The sequence below is a fragment of the Bubalus kerabau genome, chromosome 7, assembly GCF_029407905.1.
Source record: "Bubalus kerabau isolate K-KA32 ecotype Philippines breed swamp buffalo chromosome 7, PCC_UOA_SB_1v2, whole genome shotgun sequence".
Taxonomy (NCBI): Eukaryota; Metazoa; Chordata; class Mammalia; order Artiodactyla; family Bovidae; genus Bubalus; species Bubalus kerabau.
The window spans coordinates 42987672-43002616 of NC_073630.1; positions in this window are offsets into that span (position 1 = coordinate 42987672).

Below are 14945 nucleotides of genomic sequence, written 5' to 3' on the forward strand. Positions count from 1 at the left end.
ATGACTGACTATTAGCGACCCCGTGGACTACAGTCTGCCAGGCTCCTCTGTCCATGGACTTCTCCAGGCCAGAATACTGAAGTGCGTTGCCATTCCCTTCTCCAGGGGATCTTCTCAACTCAGGGATCAAACCCAGGTCTCCTGCGTTGCAGGCAGATTCTTTACTTTCTGAGCCACAGGAGAATTCATATGGGGTGTAAAAACTGAGAGTGGCTGACTTACCCTAGATTAGTTGTTCATAAGATCTCTCTCAAGTTTTAAAACTGAAGCTGAAATATGCATGAAAGAAGTTAATTTTATCTACTTCTTCTCAGAAACAGCCATGCTCTGAGAAGTTCAAGCAGTGGGGAGTGGCCTAGAGTTTGAGAAACCTCAGAGAGAGAGAATGAGAGTGAGGGAGAAGGAAGAAGGATGAGGGAAGGTGGAGAGAAGGGAAGAGAGAATGAAAAAGAGGGGAAGACAGAGACAGAAAATTAGAAGTGAGGAGAGTAAAAGAGAGGTAAGTGGCAAGGTGAACCAATACAAAAATCATGAATGATGAAACCATTGGAAATGGATATTCTGGCCATAACTATCACCATGTGCATGAGATAAACCATCCAAATTCCTTTCCACAAAATTGAGAGCAAAAGGAAAATGGCTGTTTAAGTCCCTGTGTCCCATAGTTGTAACTCAACAACAAATAATTGAAACATGTGTCTTTTATAGTCACTGTAGCATCACAAAGTTCAGTTATTGGCCCATACAAGGTTAGGGCCAAAAAAAAAAAAAAAAAAAGGGGGGAGGGCAGGGGAGGAAGAATCACTCCATGATCCAGACAGGGACCCTTGGCTGCTAGACCACACTCTACATCTCTATAACTACCTTTGCTGCTGATTATTCAGGAGTACTTGTGAGTCTGGCAAAACCAGTTGAAATTCATAGCCAAGAGAAGCAAACCCAGAAGTTCTTGGTCAAATCATTGTGGTAGGGAGAATTAGGGTTTCCCAAATAAACTGTGGAAAATTCTGAAAAAGATGGGAATACCAGACCACCTGATCTGCCTCTTGAGAAATTTGTATGCAGGTCAGGAAGCAACAGTTAGAACTGGACATGGAACAACAGACTGGTTCCAAATAGGAAAAGGAGTTCGTCAAGGCTGTATATTGTCACCCTGTTTATTTAACTTATATGTGGAGTACATCATGAGAAACACTGGACTGGAAGAAGCACAAGCTGGAATCAAGATTGCCGGGAGAAATATCAGTAACCTCAGATATGCAGATGACACCACCCTTATGGCAGAAAGTGAAGAGGAACTCAAAAGCCTCTTGATGAAAGTGAAAGTGGAGAGTGCTCAACATTCAGAAAATGAAGATCATGGCATCCGGTCCCATCACTTCATGGGAAATAGAGGGGAAAACAGTGGAAACAGTGTCAGACTTTATTTTTCTGGGCTCCAAAATCACTAAAGATGGTGACTGCAGCCATGAAATTAAAAGACGCTTACTCCTTGGAAGGAAAGTTACGCCCAACCTAGATAGCATATTCAAAAGCAGGGACATTACTTTGCCAACAAAGGGTCGTCTAGTCAAGGCTATGGTTTTTCCCGTGGTCATGTATGGATGTGAGAGTTGGATTGTGAAGAAGGCTGAGCGCCGAAGAATCTGTGGTGTTGGACAAGACTCTTGTGAGTCCCTTGGACTGCAAGGAGATCCATCCAGTCCATTCTGAAGGAGACCAACCCTGGGATTTCTTTGGAAGGACTGATGCTAAAGCTGAAACTCCAGTGCTTGGGCCACCTCATGCGAAGAGTTGACTCATTGGAAAAGACTCTGATGCTGGGAGGGATTGGGGGCAGGAGAAGGGGATGACAGAGGATGAGATAGCTGGATGGCATCACTGACTCGATGGACGTGAGTCTGAGTGAACTCTAGGAGTTGGTGATGGACAGGGAGGCCTGGCGTGCTGCGATTCATGGGGTCTCAAAGAGTCGGACACAACTGAGCGACTGATCTGATCTGATCTGAAAGATGTTCATTTCCTACTCCTTAGATCCTCTGAACATATTGGGTTACAAGGCAAATGGGCAAGCAGAGTTGCAAATATAATCAAGTTTACTATAAGCTGACTTAAAGATCAAGATGCTATCCTGTATTATGTAGATGGGCTCAAGGTGTTTCTGGGTAGGAGTACATACAATTAATTTCTATCATGCATATCTCAACTTCAATGTTAAAACATTAGAGAGATCTTCCATTAACAGCTAATCTAGGGTAAGTCAACCACTCTCAGTTTTTCCACCCAGTATGAATACTCTGGTGGTTCAGAAGGTAAAGAATTTGCCTGCCTTGCAGGAACCCCAGCCTCAAGGGATTCCAAGTGGATTGTTTAACTTAGAAGAAAAATGATTTCTCTGACAGTTCAGTGTTTAAGATGCTACATTTCCACAACAGGGGCTGTGGGTTCATCCCTGGTTGGGAAATAAGATCCTGGATGTTGTGTGGCATGGCCAAAAGAAAACAAACAAACAAACAAAATACATATATATATATGTGTATATATATATATATGTATATAAAGAGAAAGGCAGAAGAAGAAATCATACTCAGAGAGGGATTTGAAAATATCACGTTGCTTGCTTTGAAGATAGAGGAAACATCCACAAACTAAGAAAGGCAGCTGTCTCTATATTGGAAAAAGCAAGGACCAGATTATCCCTTAAAATGTTCAGCCCTGTTAACACCCTGATTTTAACTCAATAAGACTCATTTCTGACAATGTACCTCTAGAACAGTTAAGATAACCAAATCTGGTATTTTACGCCACAAACATTGTGGCAATATGTTCCAGCAGCAATAGGAAAAAAAAAAAAAAATGAAGTCCCATATCTTTTACTGATGATTGATAGGAGAAATATCAAATCACTTTAAAGAAAGAGATCAACAGGGGATTAAATTTATCCTATGAATAACCGCACCAAAATGCAGTACTATAACTGTCTTCCTGTAAAAGATAAAGCCAATAAACTAGTATGATTGATTCCCCCTCTGTAAACCAGTTGCATCTATTCTAGAATATCTTCAAAATATACTGACATTCTGAGGCAAAACAACAAAAATGATACCCATTTATTGACTATGTCTTAGAAATACAGCCTTCTTTCTCTTTGGTAGGGAGAGAGTATCAACTAAGAGGAAAAAATCCAATTTTCTTCAACCAAGGTACAAACTTGGGGCATCCCAAGTGGTTCAGTGGTGAAGAATCAGCCTGGCAATGTGGGAAATCTGGGTTTGATTCCTGGGTCAGAAAGACTCCCTGGAGAAGGAAATGGCAACCCACTCCAGTATTGTTGCCTGGGAAATCCTATGTACGGAGGAGCCTGGCGGGCTGCAGTCCATGGGGTTGCAAAAGAGTAAGATGTGACTTAGTGACTAAACAACAACAGCAGCAAAGAACAAACTTAATTCAAGCTTAATTTACTCTATAAGATTATAAACTACCCATAGGTAATAAATAAATAAGTAAAACAAGCCTTTTTGTATGCCTCACAGTCCCAGATTTATGCCTTATGAATAATAACAATATTTATGCCTTGCTACCTCAATACCATAACATTCTTATTTCATTCTGTTGTCAAAGAGCTCTGATTGATGGCCATTCCATTTCTGGCTCTCTATAGGGTCTAACAAACACGACTGGCACATGATTCCCATTGCATCACTGTTGCTGCATTCATTAAGTAGCATTAAGAGCTTTTTGAATTGACCCAAAGGACTTCACAATTTATAAACTGGTCTAAGAATGAGATTTTTGCAGACCAGATCCTTTTTAGAGATAGTTCAGGCAAGAAGGCCAGAGTGGGTTGGTATTTTCCTACTTTTCTATTCCAGGCCGTCTCCTCCACCCAGGGATCGAATTCGCATCTCTTGCGTCTCCTGCATTGGCAGGCAGATTCTTTACCCCTGCACCACCTGGGAAGCATTTTGGCAATTGAATACACAAGGGTTTCATCTTATGTTACTACTTGGTTTGACTAAGTTAAATTTTCCAAGTAAATTAATGACTCAGCTGATATAATGCTCCCGCAAGTTCTCATTTGCTATTTCCAGTCCTTGAACACTTTAGGATCTCTAAGACTTGCAGGACTCTGTAAAATACTATATGAAAAAGGCAAGTAAAGGTGGCCTGGAAAACAAAAGGCAACTGAACTCATATTTATGAACAGCATTATTGTGGCTTAAACTTTACCTAAAATGTATACAGTTAAATTGTTTCAAATTAAACAAGAACCTCCCTGAATTTATAAGATGAATGCTACACAACACATAGTAAGTGCAGGGCCATGTGAAATGAGATAAAACTGTGGCGCTCAAATGTTTTGTAAAGAGAGATATTTATTCTCTGTGCTCATATACAAAACATGAACGAACCAAAGATTTCAGTAGTAAGGACATGCACAGGTCTTTTTGAACTGAGGTTGCAGCTATCCAGCACCAGGTCACAATAGGATCCAAACAGCTGGGACTTCAAGGGGCAGGCAGCAGGTTTTGCTGCACAGAGGCCATGATTTTGGAAAAGAAGGCAATCTGTAGATATACGTGCGGGCTGAGACCTTGGAATGTACTTAGAAGGTGTGGCATTACATCTACTGCAAAAACTGCAGTGAAATATGACATGGAGAGTGATTCTAATGCCACTGGACAATACTCACATTGTTTTCTTCATATTTTGCTTAAATCATGTAGAGATGTTAATAGAAAGTCATGAGATAGTACTCCTGTGTGTGTGAGTGTGTGTAATCATTTTATCACTTGCCTGTGTGTGTGCTCAGTTGCTCAGTGGTTTATGACTCTTTGTGATCCCATGAACTCTAGACTGCCAGGCTCTTCTTTCCATGGAATTCTGCTGGCAAGGAGGCCAGAGTGGGTTGGTATTTTCCTACTTTTCTATTCCAGGCCGTCTCCCCTACCCAGGGATCGAATTCGCATCTCTTGTGTCTCCTGCATTGGCAGGCAGATTCTTGACCCCTGCACCACCTGGGAAGCATTTTGGCTCTTGCCTGTATCACTTAGTAATTTAGGCAGGTATTTTAACTTCTCTGTGTTTCATGAGAACACTGAAAAGTAACTCTCAGAGTTGGATTTTGGCTGGATCTGGAAAGATTTTCTGATTACAGCAGTGACCTAAGGAGTGCAGCTGGTTTCTAATGCATTGTTTGCCATCAGAAGCAGAAGAGACCCACTGCACTGAAAGGAAGGAAGGAGATATGCTATTTCTCCTCCATTTTCTGCACTGGTCTCAGAGACTGAAAAACTAGATACACATTTTAGGAAGGATAGAGTATAGCATTCGTCCTTTCCACTAGTACCTCTTATTCTAAGAATATTTAGTGACTTCCACTTAAAACTTCAGGATTAGGAGGATTAAAGGTAGAAACTAACTGGTTCATTGTATCCTTGAAACATGCATTTCCTAAGGAAGAAAAATTAGAGAAGCAAAACCCCAAAGCATTCTAGAAGTAGTGCAAGCTGTGGAGTGTAACTTATGGAATATATGTTTTAATGTGAACAAAATGAGGGAGTGGATATAGAAAATGATCCATTTTTAGCACGGATTTGTTAGTTTAATTTCTTACAGTTTTCATAGGTTTTTTGAGATATAATGGACCTATACGATTGTCTAAGTTTAAAGTGTACAATGTGATGATGTGAAACATGCATATATTGATAAATATTTACCACAGTAGGGTTATTTAGCACATTCATCACCTAATATGGGCTTCCCTGTTGGCTCACTCAGTCAAATATCCACCTGCAAAGTGGGAGGCCTGGGTTTGATCATTTGGTTGGAAAGATCCTCTGGAGGAGGGCATGACAACCCACTCCAGTATTCTTGCTTGGAGAATCACCTTTTATAATTATCATTTTATTGTTGTTATGGTAAGTATGTTTAAGATCTACTCTCATAGTAGCTTTCAAATATACAATACAATGGTAACTATGGTCACCATGAAAAAGAAAAAGTATTATTTTCTCAGTCGTATCCGACTCTTTGTGACCCCCATGGACTGTAGCATGACAAACTCCTCTGTCTATGGAATTCTGCAGGCAAGAAAACTAGAGTGGGTTGCCATTCCCTTCTCCACAGGATTTTCCTGACCCAGGGATTGAACCTGGGTCTCCTGCATTGTCGGCAGATTCTTACCTTCTGAGCCACCAGGGAAGCCTTGCTGTACATTATATTCTCAGAATTTATTCTTCTAATAACTGGACGTTTTTATACTTTTACCAACATTCTGTTTCTTACACCTCCCAGCTACTGACTAATCCCCATTTTCCTATCTTCCTCAATTAGGAGTTTTTAGATTCTACACAAAAGCTTATGCAGTATTTGTCTTTCTCTGTCTGACTTATTTCACTTAGCGTAAGTTCCTCTAAGTCCATCCATGTTCTTACGAATGTCAGAATATCCATATTTTTCATGGCTAAATAACATTCATGTGTGTGTGTGTGTGTGCATGTGTGTGTCTATTCACTGTTGGTGGATATTTAGGTTCTTTATCTTGCTCATTATGAGTACTGCTGCAATGAACCTGGTGATCAGATATCTTTTCAATAACCTGTTTCATTTCCCTTGGATAAATACCCAGAAGTGGAATTGCTAAATTATTTTGTAGCTTTATTTTTATGTTTTTGAGGAGATTCCATACTGTGTTCCATAATTATAGTATTAATTTAAATTCCCATCAACAGTGCTCAAGCGTTCCCTTTTCTCTGAGACTTGCCGATATTTATTGACATTGTTTTTTCTAACACATGTCAGGTGATATTTCATTATGGCTTTGATTTGCATTATCCTGAGATTAGTGATGTTGGTCACATTTTCCCATACTTGTTGCCCATTTCTATGATTTCTTTGGAAAAATGTTTATTTAGGTAGCCTACCCTTTTAAAATCCAATTATCTGATGAAATATTAAGTTATATAAGTTTCTTATATAATTTGAATATTAATCCCTTATCATATATATGATTTGCAAACATTCTATCATATTCCATAGGTAGCTTTGTCATTTTATTGTTTCTTTTTTTTTTGCTTATTACTTTGATGTGATCCCACTTTTGCTTATTTCAGCTTTTGTGGATTGTACTTTTGGTGTCACATACAAAAATTATTGCCAAGACCAATGTCAAGGCACTTTTTCTTTATGTTTTATGCTACTGGAATTGAAAATTATTTTCTTTTTTTATCAGGTAGCTCATTGTTAGTGTATAGAATGCATCTTATATTTGTATTTTTCATACCCAGACAATTTATTGAATTTTTCTATTAGTTATTTGTAGAGGCTTAGTATTTTCTATGGAGAAGGCAATGGCACCCCACTCCAGTACTCTTGCCTGGAAAATCCCGTGGATGGAGGAGCCTGGTCAGCGGCAGTTTATGGGGTCACACAGAGTCAGACACGACTGAGCGACTTCACTTTCACTTTTCACTTTCATGCATTGGAGAAGGAAATGGCAACCCACTCCAGTGTTCTTGCCTGGAGAATCCCAGGGACGGGAAGCCTGGTGGGCTGCTGTCTTTGGGGTCTCACAGAGTCAGACACGACTGAAGTGACTTAGCAGCAGCAGCAGCAGTATTTTCTATGGTCATGATTGTTTCATTCTTTCTTCCCTTTTTGTGTATTTATTCTCAGGTAATTTTGCCCCACTCTGTTGCTGAAAGTAGAAATCTGAACTCTCTCAGAACTATTCAGTATTTTCACTTATGAATAGTTGCATCATTGTTAATTGTTGTGAGGAATGGAGACTGGGGTCTCCTTTTCTGCTATATTGGTGACATCAGATAAATTTCTTTCTGAAGATGGTTATAGGATTATCTTCTGAAATGAAATTTTATGTACCTGAGATCTGAAAAACAGAGTCTACCTTAAAAAGCTATGGGACAGTAAGGCTGACAAATCCTATTGCGTGTCACCCAATACGCACCAAAAGTGTTTCTCAGGCACTAATGTGCCTATGAATCACTTGTGGATCCAACAAAAATGTGGATCTCAGGACAGAGTCTGTGGTGGTGCATTTTGAATAAACTTTGAAGTGTTTGCAGCTGGAGACCATGCTTTGGTGTGGCAAGACACATTAAATTAGTTGGACACTGTCTTAGGATGAATAGACAAGAAAAAGGGGGGGTATATAATAAAACATATTGTGAGTTAAGCTACATGAGAAATATGTAAAGTAAACCAGAAAAGAAAGATATGAAGTTTAAATGTTAGGAAGTCAAGAAAGAAGGAAGAAATAAAGGAAGGAAGGAAGGGGGGGAAGGAAAGAGAGAAAGAGAGGGAATGAGGGAGGGAAGAAGGAAGAAGGAGGGAGAGGACAGATTGAGGGAGGGAAGGAAAGAAGAGAAGAAAATGAAGGAGAATGAAATAAAAAAGACCAAGAGAAAACAGTCTGGGAAAACTAAAAGACAACCAAGGAAAATTGTACCTTTCTAAAGAATGTTTCATTAAAGTTTAGAATGTGTTAATATTCTAATCTAAAATAAATAAATAAATAAACACTTCACAGTGAGATGCTAAAATGAGGAAATAGGCTGAAAATTGAGACTATAAAACAGAAATTTGCATAAAATATTGTTATAGAACAAACCTGTAAATTGGACACAGCAAGGAATAGGATGGACACAATCAAGAATAGAAAAGAAAAATTTCAGGATGTGTCCTTGAATCTGCCTGTATTTGAATCTCAGCTCACTCAGCTACTAAGTAACCACATGGCCTTAGTCAATTACCTAACTCCTCTGAGCCTCTATTTCCTTGCTGGGATAGTGGCAATAAGAATAGCAACTTCTTCATTGGGCATTGTGGGAATTTTAAAATAGAGATTCCTAGAGACTTATTTAAAACAGTCAACTCGAGCATTAGCTTAATTCCTGTCACTCTTTTGCTTGTAACTTTCAGTGTTGTCTCATTAGCCCTGGAGTACAAAGCAAAGCCCCTGAAATGACCGTCCCATGTGATCCAATCACTGCTGAGTCTCCATGTTTCCCCCGCGGTAGTCATTCTTGCTAATTCTGCTTCAGGCACACTGTTCTGACACATCCTGACTCAAAGTCCTGACAGAGATTCTTCCCTCTGCCTAACATGTGTTTCTCCTGTTGCTTACACAGCTTCCTGGCTCATCTTTATGTCTTTAGAAACAGTATTTTCACTGATGGCCACTCCCTCTAAAACCCTCAATTGACCACATTATTTCTAAATTTAGAGTCCTTCCCACCTTTGCCCTGAGGGCACTTTGCCTCTCCTGTACCTTGATTTGCATTGTCACACACTCTGTCACTATTTGTCTCTCACCTGCCTCCCTCTCACTTGAATATAAATTCTGTGAGGTTGAGACCTTGGCTATTTGGGTCACTGTTGTTTCTGGCACCTAAACAGTATCTAAGACCCAGTATATATTTGTTGAAAAGATGCATTTCATACATCAAGTCAGTATTAAGATTTTAAAATGAGATAAGGTCAAATTTTGTGACATACATATATACAAGCAAACACACAGTCATATATTGATGACATAAGAGATGCTTTTTACACATTATTTTACTTAGTATAATAACAAACCTGAAATAGAGTTTATTGTGCCCATTCTTCAGTTTTAGAAACTGAGTCTCAAAATAATTAAATAACATGTCGTGATTCACACATGTAACAATTCTTAAACCTAGATTTGTGTGATTTGAGCCCATTCTGCTCATCATGCCTTGCCTGTGTGATCCTTGTATTTGCACTTGATCTAAAAATGAGTTAATACATCCACTCAGATTCTATAAATTATCTGCCCCATTCACATAAATAATATGCATCCATTTAAAAATGAGCCTTGCTTAATTCGTGGCATTGTCTTTGGTCAGCAGAGCTCTCAACCTCAGATTGACTGGTTATGGTTTTACAAGCTTACTTTGATTAGAGATATGTAGACAATTGGAAAAGAAAACAAAAGGTTAGCTTATTTTACAATTGTTTAGATTACCTATTTTTTATAAAAAGGAATATGTTATAAAACAGCAATTGGCATTTTATGTGAATTATCTAAAAGTAATAGTTCAGTATAAAGACATTTGATTTTTATCTATTTTTTTTAGTTTATCCAATTCTTAGAATCATCACTCTGATTTGACTGTGGCCCTTGCTCACTGATATGACAGGTCTAATAATCATGTGTCAGTATTCCAAGAGCCTCCTGTTTAACAGAAGAGCAGTGTTCCCTGGAATACTCCAGTCCCCTCTCATCTGCTGACCTTTCCCCTGAAAACATTCATCACCAGTGACACTGACTGATGAGCAGCATGATCTCTTGACCTCCAATTTATTCACGTTGATGGTCTTGACACTCTTCGTAATCTCCCAGGCTCCACACAGCTGCCTAATATCATCAGCAGATCTTTACTTTGCAGAAATACTTTCTATTTCCTCACTGTAGAGACAGTATTACTTTCTCCTCCACCCAGCATGAACTGTCACTTTTTTCGTTACTTAGTGCTTTTCAGAATCTTCAGAGTTTCTCCCATCCTCACTGACATTTCTAGGTCTCTCACTGGGCTAGCTACAATTTGACTGCTGTAGGGGGTCATTTTCTGAGCAAAGGAGTACTCGTCTTGGTATTCTTGGTAGAATGTCCTCATCAATTGTGTAAGAAATTCTATATCAGTAATAATGGGACAACTCAGCCTCAGCTTATCGCTCTTGTCTTTGGATCACAATAACCGTTTTCATGACCTCACTTAATAATAACTACTACAATTAATTCCATGTCCCATTCTTTGAAGTGTCCACAATTAATGCTGCTTATAAATATAATATCAGTATTAATAGTAATAACTACCATTATTGTTTTTATACTATTTTTCAAAAATGAATAAAGAAAGGAACAAATTTAACATGAAGATTTTTATAAGAATTTCTTGCACACTTACCATGTGTTTAAAACTGTGGTCAGTAATAAGTATTACAGGTATTCACCACTTTACAGAAAGTTTGCTCTATTCCATTTCACTTTTACAAGAGATCTACATTAATACTTGTTTTCACTAACATAATAAATCTGAAGAACATTTTCCCTTTTATGAGAAAAGGTGAAAAGGAAAAATAGCATTTATTTTGCAACAAGCCCTCATAGACAGCATGCACCCCAGCAGTGAGGGGGCACCACCAAGCTCCTTCCCCAGAACTACACTCTGCATCTCAGCATCAAGCTGCCTTAGCTTTGAACTGTGTCTTTGAGCATCTGCACTTTATCTCAATTTGCTTTTTGCATCCGTTAGCAAGATATGTCCTCAGATAATTGCTTCTTCCTTTTATGCCATTTCAGCTTAGAAATTTTTCATAGGAATGCTCTACTTTCAGATGGTTGGGGAAACCTGTATATCATTTAACCCTTTTTTCCATCCTGTGAGATAAATGATATTACCATTCTTATTTTGGAAAGAAAATTGAAACAGTAAAGTAAACAATGGATAAATAACATGCCCAGTGTCACATTACTGTTCACTGGCAGAACAAAGATTTTGTTTTTGATTCAGCAATCATTTTAGATTAAAAGATTTCATCAACCCAATCTGGATCAAAGGAAAAAATGGTTATGATAATGTTGATGATGGTGATAATGAGAATGATCTTGATGAAATACCAATAAAAGCTGTCATCTATGGGGCGACAATGTTCTGTGTACTTTTTGTGTAGATTTTTTCTTGTTTTAGTTTCTACAACAACTGAACAAGATAGTTATCATGCCTATTTTATAGGTCATGTGATTGAAAATTGGAGAGGTGATGTATTTTTCCTGAGATAATGGTACTGATTCCAAGCAATATTTTTGGCCATCTGAATGCTTGCTTTGGTGCTCTGTGAGTGTCCAGAAAATGAATCATTACAAATGAGAAAATTCTACCAACAGTAATAACTTATGAGCAGTTTGCTCAAACTCTCATTCCAGGTATGCATATAATATCCTCATCTTTCCCTTAGATAGACTAGACATTTCTTGACAGCAGGTATTCTGTGTTATCTGAAAATCTAGTCATACTCTTTCCAAATAAGATCACAGATAAGTGTGCCCTTATCACCACACCCAATCAACACAGAACTAGAAATCCTTTCCAGAGCAATTAGGCAATAAAAAGTAATGAAAAGCATCCAAATCAGAAAGAAAGAAGCAAAATTATCTCCAACTTTATATGATATGATATATATGATATATATGATATTATGTATTATATGTAATATTATACAATATAATTACATAATTACAATTACATAATTATATAATATTGCAATTACATAATTACAATATTGCAATTATGTAATATTATGTATGATATTATGTATAGAAAATCCTGAAACTCCAACTAAGAACTATTAGAACAAATAAATTCAAAAATTAGCACATCAAAATCAGTTCTGTTTCTATGCACTAACACTTAACCATCTGAAAAAGAAAGAAAACAATTCCATTTGCAATACTATATATATGTATAATACTCATAAAATTATAAAGAAGGAAATTGTACCTTTTTCACCAATATGGGTGGACATAAGGGCATTATGCCAAGTGAAATAAGTCAGACAGAGAAAGACAGATACTATGTGGTCTCACTTATATGTCTTCTCCAGTGAGCTGACTCTTTGTATCAAGGGACAAAAGTATTTGAACTTCAGCTTCAGCATCAGTCCTTCCAATGAATATTCAGGGTTGATTTCCTTTAAGATTGACTGGTTTGATCTCTTTGCTGTCCGAGGAACTCTCAAGAGTCTTGTCTAGTACCATAATTCAAAAGCATCAACATACAATACTATGTACAAAGTACAAAGTGAAAATTGGTATGTGCAAAGTGCTTATCAGGAAGTTTACCAGCTTTGCCAGGCTTTGGGGCTAAGTAGAGTTCTTCTGACAATATATTACCTCTACTCAAATTGCCAACATTCGCTGGATCATCGAAAAAGCAAGAGAGTTCCAGAAAAACATCTATTTCTGCTTTATTGACTATGCCAAAGCCTTTGACTATGTGGATCACAGGAAAGTGTGGAAAGTTCTTCAAGAGATGGGAATACCAGACCACATGATCTGCTTCTTGAGAAACCTATATGCATGTCAGGAAGCAACAGTTAGAACCGGACATGGAACAACAGACTGATTCCAAATAGGAAAAGGAGTATGTCAAGGCTGTATATTGTCACCCTGCTTATTTAACTTATATGCAGAGTACGCGTATCATGAGACATGCTGGGCTTAACTTATCATGAGAGACACTGGGCTGGAAGAAGCACAAACTGGAATCAAGATTGCCGGGAGAAATATCAATAACCTCAGATATGCAGATGATACCACCCTTATGGCAGAAAGTGAAGAGGAACTAAAAAGCCTCTTGATGAAAGTGAAAATGGAGAGTGAAAAATTTGGCTTAAAGCTCAACATTCAGAAAATGAAGATCATGGCATCCGGTCCCACCACTTCATGGGAAGTAGATGGGGAAAACAGTGGAAACAGTGTCAGACTTTATTTTTGGGGGCTCCAAAATCACTGCAGATGGTGACTGCAGCCATGAAATTAAAAGACGCTTACTCCTTGGAAGGAAAGTATGACCAACCTAGATAGCATATTCAAAAGCAGAGACATTACTTTGCCAAAAAGATTCGTCTAGTCAAGGCTATGGTTTTTCCTGTGGTCATGTATGTATGTGAGAGCTGGACTGTGAAGAAGGCTGAGCGCTGAAGAATTGATGCTTTTGAACTGTGGTGTTGGAGAAGACTCTTGAGAGTCCCTTGGACTGCAAGGAGATCCAACCAGTCCATTCTGAAGGAGATCAGCCCTGGGATTTCTTTGGAAGGAATGATGCTAAAGCTGAAACTCCAGTACTTTGGCCACCTCATGTGAAGAGTTGACTCACTGGAAAAGACTCTGATGCTGGGAGGGATTGGGGGCAGGAGGAGAAGGGGACGACAGAGGATGAGATGGCTGGATGGCATCACTGACTCGATGGATGTGAGTCTGAATGAACTCCGGGGGTTGCTGATGGACAGGGAGGCCTGGCGTGCTGCGATTCATGGGTTCGCTGAGTTGGACACGACTGACCGACTAAACTGAACTGAACTGAATGAAGTAGGTCTTGGCTGGAACAAAACAGTGAGGAGTTAGTGTGTGAAGACAGCAATGGAGAAGAGATTGTTAATCAGGCTCTACTGAACCATTATCCCCAAGGTATCAATGACCATGGAGAGTATAATTTTAAAAAAGTGACTCATTGGATTAATCTGGATTAATATTTGGGCAAATTATTGAAGAAAAATATTATTCTCACTATAATTTAGCATCTGCTGTTTTTTGTGCAATATTGTGGCAAAAAATCTAAGTTAAAGTCTATGATCTTTTCCTATACATCTTAATTATACTTGGGATGTGAATAAGAAAATAGAAAATATACAAGTGTCCCAGAATAAGGAATGGATATCTAGTAGTAAGAAAGAAAGCATCAAGGTTAATTAACTTAATTACTCAACCAATATTTATTTAATTACTATTATCTGGAGGAGGGCATGGCAACCCACTGTAGTATTCTTGCCTGGAGACTCCCCATGGACAAAGGAGCCTGGTGGGCCACAGTCCATGGAGTTGCAAAAAGTCAGACATGACTGAGTGACTAAGCACAGATTAGCATGTGCTGGATATTACACTAAAGTGAGCATTCAGTGATAGACAAAGGAGGTATGTTTCCTGTTCTCTAGGAACTCAAGGTCTACTCAGTGAGAAAAAGAACCACTAACAGGAGGTGTGTGTAGCAGACCTCCACAGATGATCTATCCCTTAGGACCTAGGGAGTTTTCTGGGAGGAAGGCAAGAAGATCACAAATTCCACCATCCACAGGTGTCACCGGTGCCATGACCATAATACTACTGCATGAAGTAGCCT